General features: G+C 45.6%; 1 protein-coding gene and 1 pseudogene across 4 annotated transcripts in view; one reads left to right on the top strand and one right to left on the bottom strand.

Moving 5' to 3' along the window:
- TTC28 (tetratricopeptide repeat domain 28) overlaps positions 1 to 19,906 on the bottom strand; it is a 696,928-nt gene that overhangs the window by 227,943 nt on the left and 449,079 nt on the right. The gene's annotated exons all lie outside the window — the stretch shown is intronic.
- On the top strand, positions 10,630 to 12,520 carry LOC142429519 (large ribosomal subunit protein eL13 pseudogene; annotated as a pseudogene).

The raw sequence follows: 19,906 nt of genomic DNA, 5'->3' as shown, positions 1-19,906 counted from the left end.
GGTACAGATAAGAACTGGAAACACAGGGAATCCAGGGCAGATGATCCCTTCTAGTGGTGAAGTGGCAAATCTGGGAGGGTGGAGGGAAGGTGGGGTAAAAAAGGGGAACCGATTATGAGGAGCTACATATAGCCCCCTCCCTGGGAGACAGACAACAGAAAAGTGGGTGAAGGGAGATGTTGGACAGTGTAAGACATGACAAAATAATAATAATTTATAAATTATCAAGGGTTCATGAGGGAGGGGGTGGGAAGAGAGGAAAAATGAGGAGCTGATACCAAGGGTTCAAGTAGAAAGCAAATATTTTAATAATGATGAGGGCGATAAATGTACAAATGTGCTTGACACAATGGATGTACATATGGATTGTGATGAGTTGTATGAGCCCCTAATAAAATGACTATATATAAAAAGAGTTGCATGAGCCCTTGTATTAGTCTAGGTACTTTAGGGAAACAAATCCACAGTAACTCATGTATAAGAGTTTTATATAAAGGTTAAGTGCGCATCAAGAAAACACCCCAACCCAGTGCTGCCCAAGCCTATAAGTCCAACATAAACCCATATTTCCAACACCAATCCACAAAGCCCTCCTCCATCTCACAAAAGAGGTGCAATGATGCCGACTGCAGGAGGAAAGCCGAGTCAGTGAATGTGTAAGCATCTCAGCACTGGCAGGGGTCTCCACACGGCTGCTCAAGCACCCAGGGCTGCATCGGGTAGGTCCATGTAGCTTCTCCTTGGGGATGTCTTTTAGGAAGTGTGCCTTGCCAGATGAAGCAGGGGACTGGCTAAGGCAGTTGCACCCTGATCCACCCATCAGAAAGCAAGAGACCCGAGAACTAGAAAGCCATTTATCCCTCCACCCTTCAATTAATTCCACATGTGTTTATCAGCCAGGTTGGCACAATAATAAACTAACTCAGCCGCCAATAAAATGAATTTTTAAAGCATAAAGAACCACCTTCAATTTTTTAATAAATTAAAGGTTGTATTAATGAAGAAAACAAGCTCAATGCATAACTACTATGTGCTCCCAGGGTTTCATTAAAGAGCACCTTAAACCCACCTCGTCCACTAAGCTTTCCTATATGCTGAAAGTCCCCAGCAAGTTCTGTTCTCACTCCTCTCTTTAAGCGTTTGTTGCTGTCAGTGGCTCATGGGGGCCTTGTATAACCAAGGGGAGGCTGCCAAAGCCAGCACGTCTTCATGATCACTGGCGTGTTGAGCTCCTTGCTGAGGCTGTTGTGCTGCTCCATCTCATGGAGGCGGACCCTCTACTTCACCAACCTGGATCTTCTCACCTAGCAACTGGTCTTCTCTGGGGATGTGCCCAAAGCTGGCCCAAGTCTTGCGAGGGCACTAGATGAACACCATCTTCCAGAGCCCAGCATTGGATCTGGCATTCATCTGCTGGCTGCTAAACAGAAGGCCTTGTCACCTGCGAGAACATGGCACCTGTGCGCACGAGACCTGCAGCTAGACGCTGCTTTGCCAATTACTGGGCAGGTGGTCTGGCCTCATCTAGTGGGGGATAAAAATGTCTGCCTCAGCAGTTTGAAACCACCATCTTCTCCTTGGGAGAAAGAGCGAGGCTCTCTCTCTATATATAACAAGTTACAGTCTCGGAAACCCAGGGGCAATTCTGCCCTGTCCTATTGGGTCTCTATGAGTCGAAAGGGACTGGACGGCAGTGATTCTGTGATTCTTTGAGGGGCTGATCTTGCTGCTCCTTACTTGTCCCCGAGTTCTGTCTTTTATCACCGGCACAGTCGCACATGGTCGCATCACAGCTGTCCAATATTGGGTGCTCTGAGTGTATAAATCTCATCGTGGGTTCCTCACTCCAATTGAGCAGCAAAAGAACTAGCTCATTTTCAAACGACAAAACTAAGGCTCAGGCTCAGGCTCAGGCTCAAAGGGGTCAGGAGTAGGGCAGTGATCACAAGCTAGTCTGTGGGGCATTCAGCACTCAGCCAGGCCTCCCTATTCTCGTGGTGTTATGCGGCCTCTGGGAGAAACGAGCAGGGAGAGAGAGGACAAGCATCACAAACTAGCTAATTCACGCCACGCTAAAAGCGGGGGCTGTGCTGCCCCCGGCGGCACAGTGGGCCACACAGGGGCTTCTAATAGCAAGGTGAGCAGCTGGAAACTAGCAGCTGCTGCTCAGGAGAAAAGAGGCGGCTTTCTGCTCCCGTAAAGAGTCTCAGAAACCCACAGGGGCAGTTCAAGACCCTGCCCCACAGTAGGCATCGACTCGATGGTGGTGAGAGCTGCCTTTCCACACAAATGCTTTATAAAAGGGAGGCTGGCAGGGCCTTCTTGGCTAGTGCACAACCCCAGCACCTGGTTGGGAAGAAGGCATTTCTGGAAAGTAAACCACAGCCCACCAAAAGTAAACACTGATGCAGTAGGAACCTTTTCCTACGCAAGATCTGTCAACTCAGGACAGCAAGCCAAAGGAAACAGGGCAATGGCAAACATCACAGGGATACCCAGCACTTTCCTTAAGGTGCTACCTTTCTCCCAAATGCCAACACAGGAGGGTGCGGCTTCCAGGTGCCTGCCAAGCGCACGCATGCACACTTAGTTTGTTCTTTGGATGCTGGGAACCAGAGACAGTGCACGCAGACAGCTCTCACTATGTGCTGTCTGAAGGTGGGGCGTGAGTCACCTTGAGAGGGCCTCTAATGAGGAGCATATGTGACTGTGCACGCCTGCGCCCGCCAGAGTGGCTTCTCAGACAGCTAGCTGAGCGCCTGTCCAGAACCAGGCCGCTGCCTGTGCTCTTGGAGACGCTTGCTGCACACATGAGGCTGGGTGAGAAAATCAGCCCGTCTTGGGCTGTTCCCACCGCACGCCGAGGCAGACGGGATTGTCTCATTACAGTGGGATGTGCACTACTATGGCACCTGATACCTCACACCCCTCTGAACAGCTGGAGGAGGACACGGAGCCCAGACTGGGCCAGAAAAACAAGGGAGGCAGTCTCCTGAGAAGAAGGGCATGTTGCTGAAGGAGGTAGAAGAGGGCCTTGTCAGCAAAAGACATGGGGAAGCGGAAGAAAGGGAAGGCCAACTCCCAAGCGCTTATGCAGAGAATAGGAAAGCAGTTCTGCCTTCTGGAAGGGGTGGCAGGGAATGAAGCTACAGAAGAACAAGCAAATCTTGAGTGACACAGATTACCAGGAGTCCTTGCAAGGTTTAAACAAGGCAAAGCCAGGATCAGATTTGCATTGAAAACAACATCTCCAGGAGAAGCTGTTAGTAACAGGCTGCTGCTTTACAGATGATTTGAGAAAGGTTTATCATCCTCCAAGAACCAAGCCCCACCGTGTGGGCTGCTTGCTTGTAGTGGGGCTTGCAGCCCAGGCAGTATGCAGTAAGTGGCCTATGATAAATGACCCCTTCAACGCTGTTGTGAGGCTGGGGACAGAGAGGGGTCTGAAGTGTCCCTAATGGAAACAGCATGTGTTCGTGTATTTGTATTCACTGAACACACCACATGTGGTGCCCACACATGGCTGAAAACTCCAGGAAGCCTTGAAACCCCCATCTGTCTCCCTGACAGCTCTCACTGGAGCCAGCCTGCAGACCCGGGGTTAGGCTGGGGTAGCATGTGCTAGCCTCTCCTTTTTGCCGATGTGGACAAATTTCAGGTTAATTCCGTGGGAACCCTGGGATCTAAAACTGAACCCAATTCCCAGCATTGCCAGATATGCCAAGAGTGTGATGACAACAGAAAATACACCTGACATCAAGTACTGCCCAAACAAGCAGGTTGTGTTTTGTCGCTGGTCTTGTTTGTTTCTTCGGTGCAGTGAGTAAGAGGAGGAAAGACACGTGTCAACCTAACATGCAAGTATTTAATCTGGAGCAGTGTAGCCAACTTTGTCATTCCCAGTTAGAAGAAGAAACAGAACTTGTACTACAAAGGGCTGCCAGCGAGGAGACCCGCCGTGAGCCAGCTGGCGTGGCAGCGTCCTATTTGAGCAAGAATCAATGGAGAATATATACCTTCCACTATGGAGTTTACACTTTGGAGAGTCACATATGGATGTTTTGCATTTACTCAGGTTTTCAGCCACGGGACACAGTGGTTGGCCATGAGCAAGCAAACAAGAAGATTCTTTTAGGGCCAGTCTCTGGAAGCTTTTGCTGACTGACTAGATAATGAGGCCTAGCTCGGAATCACTAACAGGTAAGTAAGAGAAGACGCAGCTTTTTCTGGACCTTCTAGGGGACATCCTGTCGTGGGCAATGTATCAAGTGAAGCCTATATTACATAAAACAACTTGGGACACACTTGGAATTTATGGTGCTGGCTGCAGCTGTCTGCCTGAATGCCCACCCACTGAAGTCAAGGTGGGCAGGCTGGGTGGGGATGAGGGGGATGACTCCCTGTTGATGCTGACTCAGAACAGCTCCCACTCAGGAAAGGCCTGGCCAACCTATTGGGCATCAAGTAGAACAAAAGAAAATACCATAAAAATGATACAAAATGGTCCGTGAGGACATGATCCTTTGCAGAGGTAGGTAATGGCTGCGAATTCCTGGTTGGAGTCAGAGGGCTGGATGAGAGACTGTCTCGTAATTGCTAGCAGCTCTGGGAATTGATAAATGTCCCTGGCCAAGGGCAAAAGGGCAGCCCCTCCACCAGGGCTTGTAATTCGCTTGGGCTTCCTCCAAGCTTCATTTTCCCCAGGGCGGGGTGACGTGCCCTCGGAGGCCACCTTGAGCCTGGAGTTCTGACGGAGATGGAGATGGGTCGTCCCTTAATGGTAAACATACTGCCCGGCAAAATGTGAGGATGGATGTGTTTCCAGCTCAGGAAACTTAATAAAAATTCTTTATCTATTTTATTGAAAACTCAGTTCTGAGACATTACCTCAGAGGTCAGACCTGAGGCCCAGTCAGGGCCCAGCTCCTTCCGAGCAGCCTCTCGGGATTACACTCATCTTGTGGTTAACATAAGGACTCTAGGCTACTTCAATACACAATTTCAACGAGCACAAAACTACACAGCTAACTTCCCACCGAAGAAAGGCAGCTAGTGTGTAAGCAACTGGCAAAACCATGGCCCTGGAAACCAGGCATGGGGATTCATGAACCATTGCCAATATTTCAGCCGCCTCTGGGAAGCGGTAAATGGGGCCATCTAACTCAAATGTCACGTCTCCTAGCTGTGCCTGGAATTCCATCAGCCCCACACAGTCACACTGATGGCCCGAGCTGATCACTGTCACGGTGTGAAGCTTCCTTTTTAATGACTTCGAGGACACCAGGAGAATAGGCTGTCCGGGCGTCTGTTGGCCTGATTCATCCCAATTCAAAACTCTGCTTCTAACTCACAACCCTCAGGCTGGAGCCCTTCGCCTGTTAAGTGTCATCACACTTCAGGGGAGACGGTTGGGATGTAACTAAATGCACTTACAACCTTTAAGCTACGTTTAGCAGTTCACTTTCTTCTGCTTCCTTCGAAAGCGCCTAATCATCTGACCCACAAACAAGTCCTTCCCACAAATGTAGGTCATTCTTTTTAAAAAAACAAACAAACATTTTATTAGGGGCTCATACAACTCTTATCACAATCCATACATATACATACATCAATTGTATAAAGCACATCTATACATTCCCTGCCCCAATCATTCTCAAAGCATTTGCTCTCCACTTAAGCCCTTTGCATCAGGTCCTCTTTTTTTCCCCCTTCTTCCCCGCTCCCCCCTCCCTCATGAGCCCTTGATAATTGATAGATTGTTATTTTGTCATATCTTGCCCTATCCGGCGTCTCCCTTCACCCCCTTTTCTGTTGTCCGTCCCCTAGGGAGGAGGTCACATGTAGGTCATTCTTGCAAATTAAACACAACTCTTGGGCTCTAAACAACATTCTGATACTCGTAACAAACGTAGTGAGAGGTCTAAGTCAAAACTACCATCTAATCCATTACTCAGGTACCGTTGTGCGGAACTTCAAGGCCAACCTTTTGTCCATCATTAACTGTGCATATCCCAGAACACATAACTATCAACACTGGGGGTTAGTTGCTTGCGTTATTTCAAAGCATAGCTCTAAAAAGATGCTTAGTCACCACAGCACTGCTTATGCCATCCCAAACAATTTGGGGGTTACTTCCACAGAGGCAGTCTGGGGGTTCAGTTCTTAGTACAGTGACGGAGGAATGTGGCTGAGGTGTGAATCTCGAACTACCGGTGCCAGGGACTGTTCTTGCACCCTGTCGGCCAGGTGGGTGTGTCTCTGTGCTTTCTATGTAATGGACAGCAGAATCCAAAGAAAGAAGGGTGGGGTGGCCAACCAGTGCCGATCCCAGCGCGTCAGTTACAGCATCACATGAGTTTCACGTCCTCATCTGGGTGGCTGTGTTCAGACAGGAACTTGGCTTCTGGATATCAAAGCTATACCTGACTCAATGGTAAGCTTTTAAGACACACGGCCATGACAGAAGAATTGACTGGCACTTATGGATAGCACTACTTAGCTGAAGAAGGAGAGAATGAACAACATTAAATGTGTTTGGAAGTACAACTTGGGGGACTGGACTGGGGTCCTAGATAGAAACCACAGAGGTCCTTAAGCACAGAGAAGTTTCCTTAAGGAAGTTACTGGCTTACACCAGGAGTTGGCCAAATCTGGCCCACCACCTATTTTTGCAAATAAAGTTTTATTGGAACACAAGCACACCCATGCGTCTATGACTGCTGTCCAGCTCCATGGCAGAGATGAGTAGCTGCGACCATTTGGCTAACAAAAACGAGAAATATTTACCATCTGGCCCTTCACAGACAAAGATCTGTTAACACCAGGTCGGTAGGAGCAGCCACAGCGCTCTAAGTAAAAGAGCTGCACGCCGTGCCTGACCACTGTCGGGAGAAACACAAATCAAATACATCTGAATTACTACCTCCAACGCAAAGGTTCATGGGAAATGGAATTCAAAGATCAGGGACACACAAGTGTGCCACAGCCCTGGTATTATGAGTAGTCATTAACCGTGTGATCATAAATTATTTGTTTAACTTTTTTCTACCGTGTGTTTCACAGTCTAAGATATAGAAATATTTACCTGAGCCAAAGGTGTGAAAACATGAGAAAGTGCATGCTTTGAAATAAGTATCAGAATGGCTATGAGATAAAGGAGTTTCATCACACTATTAAAAAATCCTAAATTACAACCCTCTCTCTTTACTATTCCGTATTTCATGTGATTAAAACAAAATGAACAACACCCCCCCCCCCACACACACACACCACACCTCAGGACCATGAGCATTCATCCTAAACCCCCAGAACACCTGGTTATCAGTCATGTCAGCTAGCTGCAATACAATCTCCATCCAGTTGCTAAATTTATTTAGAAAAGAATTGAATTGTGTGACATGCAGTGGAGACACAACTCAGAAATAGCCATAAAAATCAAGATCGTAATTTGTGCGCAAGAGATGGCGACCTGGAGATGTGCTACCAGGCACTTTCTGGAATAGCCCCAGGTCAACGTGGAATTATTTCTTTTTTATCTTATGCTCCAACTCATCTGGCCGGGTGCTTTCAGGGGCCTTTCAGCAGCTCCTAGGCTGTCATCCAGGACTACCTACAGCCAGTGGGAAACTCCAGCTATGCCTCCTCAGCACGAACAGAGAAAGTAAGTGATTCGGGCTGCACCCCTGGGTTTTTAAACCCATTCCACCTGCTGTTCTCCAGCTCCCAGAGACTGGGTTGGGTTGGGAATGGCTGCAAGATCAGGCAAGGGAGGGGCAGAGGAGGATGATATAAATTTCTACACAACCAAAGCCAGATAGTTAAGCTGTAACTGCCATGATTAAACCCATAAATGCAAATGGCGCTTGTCTCATCTTCCTAGAAACATCTATCTAAATGAAGCAGCTGAAACCAGAGAGAAGCTGCTCGTGTGCAATAAGTTAGACGCTGGCAGCCCTTGTTTCCCTCATTTCCGACGGCCAGACTCATCTCCATCAGCGCTGCTGGAGTCATTGAAAGATGGGGACATTAAGGGAAAGACTCTGGTTTCTGTACAAAGGCCACCAAAGTGCTGGCACCGTCCTCTGGAAGAACCTGGCCATGGGGACAGATGTGATGACAGCTAACTCACCCAAAAGCCCAGAATGGTCCACCCCTCCCCCATGGGGGTTACCAGTTACACAGTTCAGTTCGTGGTTTGAGACACATGCTGACTGATTCATCACCAACCATCCTAAGCCAAAGAGCAGCGTCAGCTGGGTAAAGAAAGCCCAGAAAGCCAACCCCTTTGCTGCCAACTCACAGTAACCCTAAAGGACACAGTAGAGCTGCTCCTTAGGGTCTCTGAGCGTGTCCATCTTCGTGAGAGCAGACAGCCTCTGGAGTAACTGGTGGGTTTGAACTGCTGACTTTGCAGTTAGCAGCACAGGTTTAATCCACTGTGCCACCAGTCCAGCTAATGTGGAGAAAAGACACCAACCCATGTGATCTTGCGATCGATCTCGTGAGGGGTTGATAGGATCAGATATCAGGCATCAGAAGACCCCAAATAAGCAACCATTTCAATGCGAATGAGGGTGGGGTGGGGCCGGAATGGATACCCAAAGCCCATCTGCAAACAAATGGATATCCTCTCACAGAAAGGCCACAAGGAAGGGACGAGCCAGCCAGGGTACAGTTAAGCACTGATGAAACACACAACATCCCTCTAGTTCTTTAATGCTTCCTCCCCTCTACTATCATGACCCCAGTTCTACCTTACACATCCTGGTAGACCAGAGCATGTACATTAGTACAGATAAGAGCTCTCAATACACAGATTCCAGGACAGATAAACCCCTCAGGACCAATAATGAGAGTAGTGATACCATGAGGGTAGGGGAAAGATGGGGGAAAGGGGAAGGGGGAAACCAATTACAAGGGTCAAAGTACCATGCCTCCCACCCCCTGGGGAATGAGTAACAGAAATGTGTGTATAAATATAGTATAAAATATGAAAATAAAAATTTATAAATTAGCAAGGGTTCCTGAGGGTGGGAGAGTGGGAGAGGGAGGGGGAAAGAAAAAAGTTGACACCAAGGGCTCAAGTAGAAAGAAATGTTTTTCAAATGATAACGGCAACATATGTATAAATGTTGTTTGATACAACTGATGTATGGATTGCTATAAGAGCTCTAAGAGCCCCCAATAAAATGATTTATTAAAATTTTTTTAATGTTCTATATATGAGCAAAGAGAAACTGTTCCATGTGTGTGTATATAATAAGAATATCTGTAAAAGAGTGTGTATATAGTATTTCAATAGACTAGACCTTCAGAGGAGCCTCGATGGTGTAGTGGTTACGTGTTGGGCTACTAACAGCAAGGTCGGCAGTTAGAAACCACCAGCTGCTCTGAGAAGAAAGATGAGGCTTTCTACTCCCATCAAGAGTTACAGTCTTGGAAACCCACAGTAGTAGTTCCTCTGCCCTAGAGGGTCGTAATTAGTGGGAATTGACACGGTGGCAGTGAGTAGACCTCCAGGGAAGTCATCTGGGCTCGATAAAAATAGAGTTGCTAGGACAAAATATGGGGTTCTCTGCCTCCTACCTTCTAACTCCAAAAGAAATCTCCAACTCCTAAGGACCTTCTAAACGTTAGTACTGGTATCCATCTTTTCTTTTAAAAATTCCCTACCATTTTAGAGACTTCTACAAAAAGTATGTACTGATACTGCAACGTAGAGACTGAAAAAATACATGAAAATAGAATTATTAATACATAAGCAAAGAAGTATGTTTCCACTTTGGGGAAATTTTCTAAATGCAGCTTAAAGAAAAAGCCACATATAAAATAATGTACCGATGTAATCAAGAATCTAATGGAAACAATCGTTCAGATCTCCAAACCAATTTGAGTAAATGCACACTATTACGGCATTTTCTGACACTTCACTTGAATCATACACTGAATCTTCAATAGATGTATTTACTTTTCAAACACTAACCCTTGGTTTGCTTCGTGTGGGTGTGGCATGCGGCCCCTCTCCCCAACCTGTAGGTTTAGTGCTGTTCTCTGTAGCACATACTTGTAGGGAGGGGGTCAGTTTGGCTCTGATCCACTCCGGCACTGTATCTTTCCATGCATATCTCCACGTGGCTACGTTGCCCTCCAGAAGGTAAAAGAGAAAGGGATGGTCTAGACCCCATATCAGCACACCAAGCCTAGAGGACGACGTCCCTGCCCAGAGCTGCTAAGGGACTGAGAGGACTGTAGGGGCAACAACAGTTTAAGATATGATGTCCCCTGACTGGAGCATTCTGAGGCAGCGGACAATACTGGGGACACACGGCGGGGAGTTAGTCCAGTCTGAACCCACACCCCACTTCCCACATGGGGCAAAGCAAGAAGGGAACATAGCAGATCAACAATGGGAGCAAAACAAAGCCGCAAAGCCCCTGAAGAGTCTCCAAAATAGACTTCAGGCTAGGAGGGGCAGCTCCAGGAATTCCCCCAGGACAAGTGGGGAGGTAGTCATAAAGGTCAGCGGACAGACCTGGGATTATGTATGTTTTTCCTTTTTTCCCCCAATCTTTTGCTTTCTTTTTGTTTTGCCTCTGTTATTGTTGGTTTGCCGACTTATCTAAGATAGACATGGGAAGCAAGCTTGAGGAAAAAGCAATGGGACTGACGGTCCTGGAAGAACTTGGGAAGAAGGTAGCAGGGGAAGGAATCAGTGAGCAAACAATGCCATAGACAGGGGAACAACTAGGGAATTAAAATCAACAATGAGGAGGACGTAGAAATCCTGGGGGTGTTGGAGCAAAAGTAATCTAGCCTCTGTAAGTACTAAGAGGCGGAAGTAGGGTGAGCATGATGGTTAGGCAGGAGGAAGGTGAAAGGAAACAGAGGAAACATCTAGGAAGCAAAGCTATGAATAGAGGTATAAACATAGACGTGTACATTATGTAGATACATTACTTTATAAAAATAGAGGTATTGGCCTAGGTACATATATTTAAATGGCAATACACTGAGTTAATAGATGGACTTCAGGCCTCTGCTCATACCCTCCTTCAATACAAGAACACTTTGTTCTAACAAGCTGGAATGTTAGATTCTGTTTATGCTCACCCTCCTGGCACAATCACTGAAGACAAATGGGTGCACAGAAAATGTGGTGAAGAAAGTTGATGGTGCCCAGCTATCAAAAGATATAGCATCTAGGGTCTTCAAGGCTTAAAGTAATAAGTCCACATGAAAGAGAGTATGCCAGCCTGTGCAATCATGATGTGTCATCAAACCAGGTAACAGACATCAGAAGACCACAAACAAACAAACAAAACATACTGTTGAGAATGAGGGGGGTCGGAGCAGAGACCCAAAGCCCATCTATAGACAATGGGACATCCCCTCACAGAGGAGTCACAGGGAAGGGATGAGTCAACTAGGGCGTAGCAGAGCACCGATGAAACACAAAATATTCCTCCGATTCCTTGAGGCTTCCTCACCCCCCACTATTGTGACCCCGGGTCCTGCCTTTCACTGTGGGTTACACCACAGCATGTGCACAGGTACAGATAAGAGATAAGAGCTCATGACACACGGAATACAGGTACAGGAACTGGAGTAGTGATACCAGAAGGGTAGGGGGAAGGTAAGGAGAGGACAGGAGGAAGGGGAACCAATCGCAATGATCAATACATAACCGCACACACACCCATCCAGGGGGAAGAACAACAGAATCTGCGGGTGGAGGGAAACAATGTTTAGTTTAAGATATGAAAATAATAAAAATTTATAATTTATCAAGAGGGTGGGGAGGAGGGAAAAAAGAAGAGCTGATACTACGGGTTCAATAGAAAGCAAATGTCGCTTTCCGCTCGCCCGTTCCACCTGGAGGAGGGCCGTAGGCAACCAAGGCGCCCAGCCGGAATGGCATGATCCTGAAGCCCCACTTCCACAAGGACTGGCAGCGGCGTGTATCCACGTGGTTCAACCAGCCGGCGCGGAAGATACGCAGGCGCAAGGTCAAGCTAAAGCCCGCCGCATCGCCCCGCGGCCCGCGTCCGGCCCCATCCGGCCCATCGTGAGCTATCACACCAAAGTCCGTGCAGGCCGAGGCTTCAGCCTGGAAGAGCTGAGGGTGGCTGGCATCCACAAGAAGGTGGCCCGCACCATTGGCATCTCCGTGGACCCCAGGAGGCGGAACAAGTCCACTGAGTCCTTGCAGGTCAGTGTGCAGCGGCTGAAGGAGTACCGCTCCAAGCTCATCCTCTTCCCCAGGAAGCCCTCGGCCCCCAAGAAGGGAGACTGCTCTGCAGAGGAACTCAAACTAGCCACGCAGTTTACTGGACCTGTGATGCCCATCCGAAACGTCTACAAGAAGGAGAAAGCCCGGGTTATCACGCAAGAAGAGAAGGACTTCAAGGCCTTCACCAGTCTCCGCATGGCCCGTGCCAACGCCTGGCTCGTTGGTATCCGAGCGAAAAGAGCCAAGGAGGCTGCAGAGCAGGATGTGGAGAAGAAGAAGAAATGTTGCTAGGGCCTTTAATAAACTCTAAACACACACACACACACACACACACACACACAAAGAAAGTAAATGTCTAGAAAACAATGATGAAAACATATTTGCAAGTATGCTTGATATAATTGATTAATGGATTGTGATAAGAGCTGTAAGAGCCCCCAATAAAATGATCTTTTAAAAAAATCACTTTATTGGGGAGTCATACAATTCTTATCACAATCCATACATAGATCCATTGTGTCAAAAACATGTACATTTGTTGCCATCATCATTCTCTAAACATTTGCCTTCTACTTGAGCCCTTAATATCTGCTGCTCATTTTCCCCCTCCCTCCCCACTCCCCCCTGCCTCATGAACCCTTCATGTATGTATATGTATGGATTGTAATAAGAGTTGTATGAGTCCCTAATAAAATGATTAAAACAATGTTTTAAAATTGATAGGGAGTCCTGAAGGCATAGCGGGTTACACAGTGTGCTGCTACTGCTGCTCATTTAGAGATGCGGTTGTTTGCTCCCATAAAGAAGCACAGTCTCAGAAAGCCACAGGGGCAGTTCTACCCTGTCCTATAGGATCGCTACGATTTGGAATCAACTGGTTCAAAGTCCAAAGAGTATCCTAGGGAAATAGTCTCAGGTGCCAAACTTCCCAAACCTGATGAAAGATATACACAGCCAAGAAGCTCAGCAAATTCCATGTAGGACAAACTTAAAAGATCCACCTCAAGACAGAGAAAAATTAAAACTGCAAGACAGAAGCAATTGCCACATACAAGAGATCGTCAATAAATGAACTGATTTCTCTTAAAAAACAAAAATAAAACATGGTACCCTAGAAGAGAAGAGGATGGGAGTCTTTGTATCATGTGCTTTGGAAGTCAAGAGAGACTGGTCCCAGGAGAAAGGCATCCTGCTTGGTAGAGCAGAGGGTCGGGAGAGAAGAAAGAACCTTCACCAAGACGGACTGACACAGTAGCTGCAACAATGGGCTCCAACAGCAACGACTGTGATGACCGCCCAGAATGGTCAGTGTGTGTTCTGCTGTAAAAAGGGTCGCTATGACCCCTAACAATTACATGAAGAACATTAGGGCCTTGCTTAGATTCCTTGGGCTTAACGGGGGGTCAGGTTCATGCGCCTGGGCTGATTGATTCTTCCATTTCTCCAATGTGCTACACACATGCTAACCCTTTGCAGGAAGTATGGCCAGAATGCAAGGATGGGGAGACTTCATCTCGTGTACTCTGAACACAGTGTCAGGGGAGACTAGTCCCTGTGGAAGGTCATCATACTTGGTCAAGGTAAAAAGATCCTGGACAAGAGAGTTAACGTTGTAACAATGAGGTCAAGTGTACCAATTGTGAGGCTGCCGCAGCACCGGGCAGAATCTTGTCTTCTACTGTACACAGGATTGCTGAGTTGGAACCAATGCGATGGCAGCTAACAACAACGACAACATACTAATTCAGTGACTCAAGCAAAGCTAGAGAGCACTAGTTGATTAACACTGGCTGGCTCCCCCCTCCTTTAGTTCGGCTAGCAGATGGCCTGTCCTGACTGTCAGGCCCTTATGAGTTATAAATGGATCCCTCATAGGGGTATGGGCAAGTCCTTGTGGCCCATAAGCTAATGGCCAGAAGCAGAGCCGAGTTCCTTTGGTATCCAGATCCCCCAGAGGGCCTGCTAAGGACCACAAAAGTGTCATTCCAGCAGCCCTCCGGTATCTGTGTAGTGCTCAGACGGTGTTCAGTCTGGGTTTCTCTTGGAAACTTTGGTAGGTGCTACTTTCATCATCTTTACAGTAAAAAAACTGATAAACTTGGAGAGGAACAGAGACAGCTTCTCTGCTCAAATTAGAGAACACTACAAGATCTGTGCGAACGTAAGACAGGCTGCAGAAGCCTGTGATACGCTCAAGCCACCTGCAGTGATGGCCAGTCCCCTGAAATTAGGGACTCTTTATGGCAGCTCTGAGTGATACCTGGGCAGGCCCATCTTTTCCCTGGAGAAGATGCAGACTTCTCAAGAGTGAGCAGTAAAGTGAACCCTCTAAAATCTCCTGTCGTGCCATGATGATGGCTCATCTTAAAGGGCACGATCACTCAAAAAAAGGGCATCAAGTGACACAGGCAAAAATGTGTATTGAAGACATTTCAGAAGCATGTACAACAACCTCAGAGGATACAGTTGATGATTATGATGAAAACATTCGGCTTCAGGAAAGTCAAAAGGTGCATGGTGGGTGGAAGGAACGAGTGGAGGAACTGGAAGAACAGAAAGAAACGAGTGCTTAAACACGTCAACACTCGGAAGAAGCAGGTTGTGAATAGTAGGGATGGTTAGCTGACCTCTCTGTCTGGACTTGGCTGCAGATGACATAGTGGCCTGTCCTCTCTAGAGAAGATCACACACATGATGGAAACTTGGAATGAGACCCAGGGGGTCATCAGAAAATGAAGGCCAGGATGACTCATTAGCAGTTTGAGGAAACTCATTGATGGTGTTAAACATTTCCCTTTCAAAAATCCTGAAAGCTAAAAATAAGACACATTTGTAAAGTGAAGGGAAGAAATCAAATGACAAAGAGCTCCCCATTCAAATCTGAACTGTCCAATCAGAGCAAACATCTTTAGAGTGTGGAAAGGCACTTTGGGAAAGTGAGGTTCAAAAGCTTCCGGTGGGTGAAATGCCTGGTGTTGCCTGAACTACAGGAAGAACATGAAGCACAACTTCACAGAAAATAAACGAAGGGCGGAAATTACCACTTAGAAGTAGAACAGAAGGCATCGACCTTAAGCAGCACCACCCTGACTCCTCCAGGAAGACGGTCGAAATCCTGGACAGACAACTGGAAAGCACCCTTCCCTTCAATCAAAGGTGGATGGGCTCCCAAGAGGACCTAGCTCAAGACAGCTGATTGGCAGTTCAGTCAATCAAGGGACAGCTCAAAGTTGAGATCTAAGAAAAGCAAATGGGGCAAAAACCAGCACACATTGGCAAAACTTGTTTGGAATTCAGGTTTTCCCCAGAGACTCCTTTGTGTTCGTTATTCCACAGTAGCTATCGAGAGGGCAGGGCACGCTCTGTACTCTCAGGTGCCTGGGAACAACTCGGGGATCAGAGAATGCAGGGATCCTGGTTAATGTGCGGTATGAACCATGTTCAGTCCAGCCAACCCCTAAAGACTCCCAAGCAGAGCAGGAGATGTGATGGCTTTCTGTCTTGACATGAATTCAGACTGATGGCTTTTTAGTCAGCCTTCTGCTCCTTAATGGTTGCTGCATGTGTTCTCATTGAAACTGCGATAAGTAAAACCCGGGAGATCACATTCACAGATGCAGGTTGCTCGAGAGCACACTTCCATTTCACTGCAACCTCCAGAATTAGGACATGTAAGTCCACAATTACTTATGCCAAATATGAAGCTTAACAAAACTAGGCAGAGGGATTTGAAACATCAAAGGAAGCTTCTAAACATTTGAGCTGTGATAAGAGATCTGTACCAGGAACGTCATAACTCAACATCAAACTCACTGCCATCGAGTCGATTCTGACTCATATGGTCTCTATGGGAAAGGGTAGAGCTGCCCCAATAAACTTCTGAGACGATTAACTCTGTTCAGGAGTAGACTACTAACGCTTTGTCTTTCTCCCGAGGAGCAGCTGGTGGTTTTGAATTGTGGACCTTGTAGTTAGCAGCCCAACGTGTAAACTCTATGCCCTCGGGCTCTTATTGCAATGTCACGGGGGGGGGGGGGGGGGGGGGCTGAATCAAATGGTGGAAAAATTCCACTGCCATTTCGTTTCATTTCCACAAACTCTTTGGAGCCCTCTTGTAACTTAGCCCAGGAAATGTTGATTGGGTTTAAGTCTTAAACTTTAAGATCAACCACAAGCAAAACCAATCAAACAAAAATCAACCATCACTACACCCCGGTGAACTTACTAGATTTTGTTTGTCCTTAAGTCCACCTTGGAAAAGCATTGGTTTCTTATTCTGGTTTTGTTTTTCAAATCTTTGTAAATTGTTTATAATATTCCTTCTTGTTAAAAAGTTTGAAATTGTCTGCAGTCAAAATAAGACTGTTTATAGGGGAAAATGTGGGGTAGCACATTAACGTCTCATGTGCTGCAGTGTAAAAAGCACTTTGTTAGATCCAGTATCCTCCAAACGCGAATTTTCTTCAACACAAATCAAGACAAGCCAAAAACTGTTGTTCACCAAAGTAAAATAGATGAAAAGATCCCTAATCCCTCTCCTCTAAAAGCAAAACACCTGCCCTCTGTATTCTTTTATAATCCACCTGCCTTCCACTTTAATTAGTGGAAACCAAGGATAATTTTATAAACACACAACAACTGGGATTAATCAGCGCCCTCAAGTACTAGACTTGACTTAGCAATGCCCTTGTAATTGGTTCCTCAGACACCAGTGTACCCTACTTTTCATGCATAATATGCTCTGAAAATGTAAACAAAGGCTGAATGCACCCAAGTCAGAAGACAAGGATACATGTTATAAAAGAAGTTCTTGTTCGACAGGATCATAAAGGATCTAGTTTCAGCACTTTACTTATGTTATTTTTCCCCTTGTCATTTAATAGCAGAAGATAAAAAAAAAAAGGATTCAACTTGAGTCTAAAGGTGTATTGCTTTTGGTAGAGCCAAGGATTTTCCCTCTTTTGTGTCAGCTTGGCCGGGCCAGGATTGTCAATGGTTGGCAATTAAGACCCAGTAATTCCCCATGATGTGACATAACACAATGTAATTGAGCCCACAATGGAATCTGCTATGGGCAGTCTATCATAGTATTAGGGTGGGGTGCAGTACTCTTAGGGGTGTGGTGCACTTCCAGGATCCTGTAGGAAAGTCTGTTTGCTTTTTGCTGGGCCTGGATCCTGTACAGAGCTCACCAACCTTAGACTTAAGCCGATGGTTTCCAATGCTGAGAATAATCAGCAGCCTGCCATTTGACCAGACAACCCTGAATTCATCACCTCCGGAGCCACCAGCCTGCCATCTTCCTGCTGATCAGTTCCCAACTTAGATAAGTCAGGAGAAGGCCCCAGCCCAACAGCTAACCCACTGGCCTAGAACCTGCCCAGATTTGGACTTGCCAACTTTTACAACTGCATAAGTATATATATGTACATATACATAATCTATAGATATTGATACACCTTTATCTATATCAATGCCTTTGAGTCTTCTCCAACTCCTAGTGACCCTATAGGGCAGGGTAGAACTGATTATGTGGGTTTCTGAGACTATCTCTGTACAGGAGTGGAAAAAAAATCACTTTTTCATTCATATATATACACATATACTATATTTTTTCCATGTAAAAATTTTAATATGTAAGGTTTATATACATAGATACACATATAAGGTTCATTGGTTTTTCCTTTTACAGAACCCAGTCTGACAGTATCTAAATACCTCTTTATTTCAATTTCTCGTTCATTTTTTTTTATAAAACGAGGGCAAATACAATACAAACCAAAACTAAACTCATTGCCTTTGGGTCCATTTTGACTCACAGTGACCTTATAGGTCAAAGCAGGACTTTCTCACAGGGTTTCCAAGGCTATAAATCTTTATGGAAGCAAATTGCCACATCTTTCTCCCACGGAGTGGCTGGTGGATTCAAACTGCAGTCTTTTAGTTGGCAGCAGAGCACTTTACACTGTGCCCCCACGAGAACAGCAGCAAACATCAATTAATTAATGATTTTATGATTCAGAACAGCCAATGGCAGTCGATTTCAGAAAACCCTAGAAGATCAGACTTTATGTGTTCCATTTCACTTTGAACAACTTCCAGTTTTGATAGATTCATGCATCCTACATTAAAATCATATGGTTTACTATGCCAGAAATGCACCGTCAAGAGGATTGGTATTGCATTCATCACCAAAAAGCATCTATCTTGAAGAACAATGCTGTCTATGAAAGACTAATGTCTATCCACATACAAGAAATCCAGTCAATACATCTATGATTCAAATCTATGCACCAACCACTAACCTCCTAACCCAACCAAACTCACTGCCATCAAGTCAATGCTGACTCATAGAGACCCTGTAGGACAGGGTAACACTGTCCCTGTGAGTTTCTGAGACTGTTATTGCTTACGGTAATAGAATGCCCCATCTCTCTCCTAAGGAGCAGCTGGTGGTTTTGAACTATGGACCTCATGGATCAGCGCCCAACATGTAATCACACCACCACCAAGGCTCCCCACTAGAGGAAGTAATAAAGAAACTGAAGACTTCTATGTCTTCAGTCCAAAATTGATTAAACATGCCATCAAGATACACTGACAATGGAATGGAATGCAAAAGTTGGGAGAAAAAGGAAGTAACAATATTTGGACAGCACAGTCTCAGTGACAAAAACGAAGCTGGAGATCATATGATAAAATTTTGCAAGACCGAGGACTTGTTCACAGCACATACCTTTCCTCAACAATACAAAAACAACTGTACACGTGAACTTCTCCACATGGAATACACAGACATGAAATTGATTACATCTGTGGGAAGAGATGATGGAGAAGCTCAACATCAACAGCTGAAACCGTGCCAGAGCCAAGTGATGAACAGACCATCAATTGCTCATATGTAAGTTTAGGTTGACGTTGAGGAAAATTATACAAGTCCAGTAGAGCCAAAATACGACCTTGAGTATACCTCACTTGAAATTCAAGAACATTTCAACCAAGTGGAAGAAATGATGACGTCAAAGAGCTGAACAGAAAATTTCCAAGAGCAGTTTGACAAGACAAAGTAAAATATTGTCATGAAATGGGCAAGGACATAGAGTTAGAAAACCAAAAATGAAGAACACACTCAGCATCTCTTAAAGTGAAAGAACAGAAGGGGAAAAATTCAAACCTTTAGTTACAATATTGAAAGATTATATGGGCAAAATATTGAATGATACAAGAAGAATTTTATAAGGCTAACAATTCATTTGCTTCAAATACATTTTTTCCAGCACCACAAATAGCAACTATATGCCCAGACCTCAGCAAATAAAACACAAAAGAATCAAATCAACTACAATAAGGAAAAACTCAATGCCATGGCCATGGGCTGAGTGGGCAACAGATCTTCAATTGCTCATATACAAAATCAAGTTGAAGCTAAAGAATACAAAACCAAGCCACGACAGCACTTTGAGTACATGTCACCTGAACTTCGAGACCATCTCAAGAACAGATTTGACACACTGAACACGGACTAAGGACAAGACGAATTATGAGAGGAGATCATACATGAAGATAGCAGGAGGTCATTAAAATGACAGGAAATAAACAAAAATTAAAATGGGTGCCAGAAGAGAATCTGGGATTTGTTCTTGAATGTAGTACAGTTCAAATGAATGGAGGAAATGG

This window comes from Tenrec ecaudatus, chromosome 16 (assembly GCF_050624435.1).
Source record: "Tenrec ecaudatus isolate mTenEca1 chromosome 16, mTenEca1.hap1, whole genome shotgun sequence".
In the NCBI taxonomy this organism is placed as follows: Eukaryota; Metazoa; Chordata; class Mammalia; order Afrosoricida; family Tenrecidae; genus Tenrec; species Tenrec ecaudatus.
This window is presented reverse-complemented; position numbering and strand designations above follow the sequence as displayed.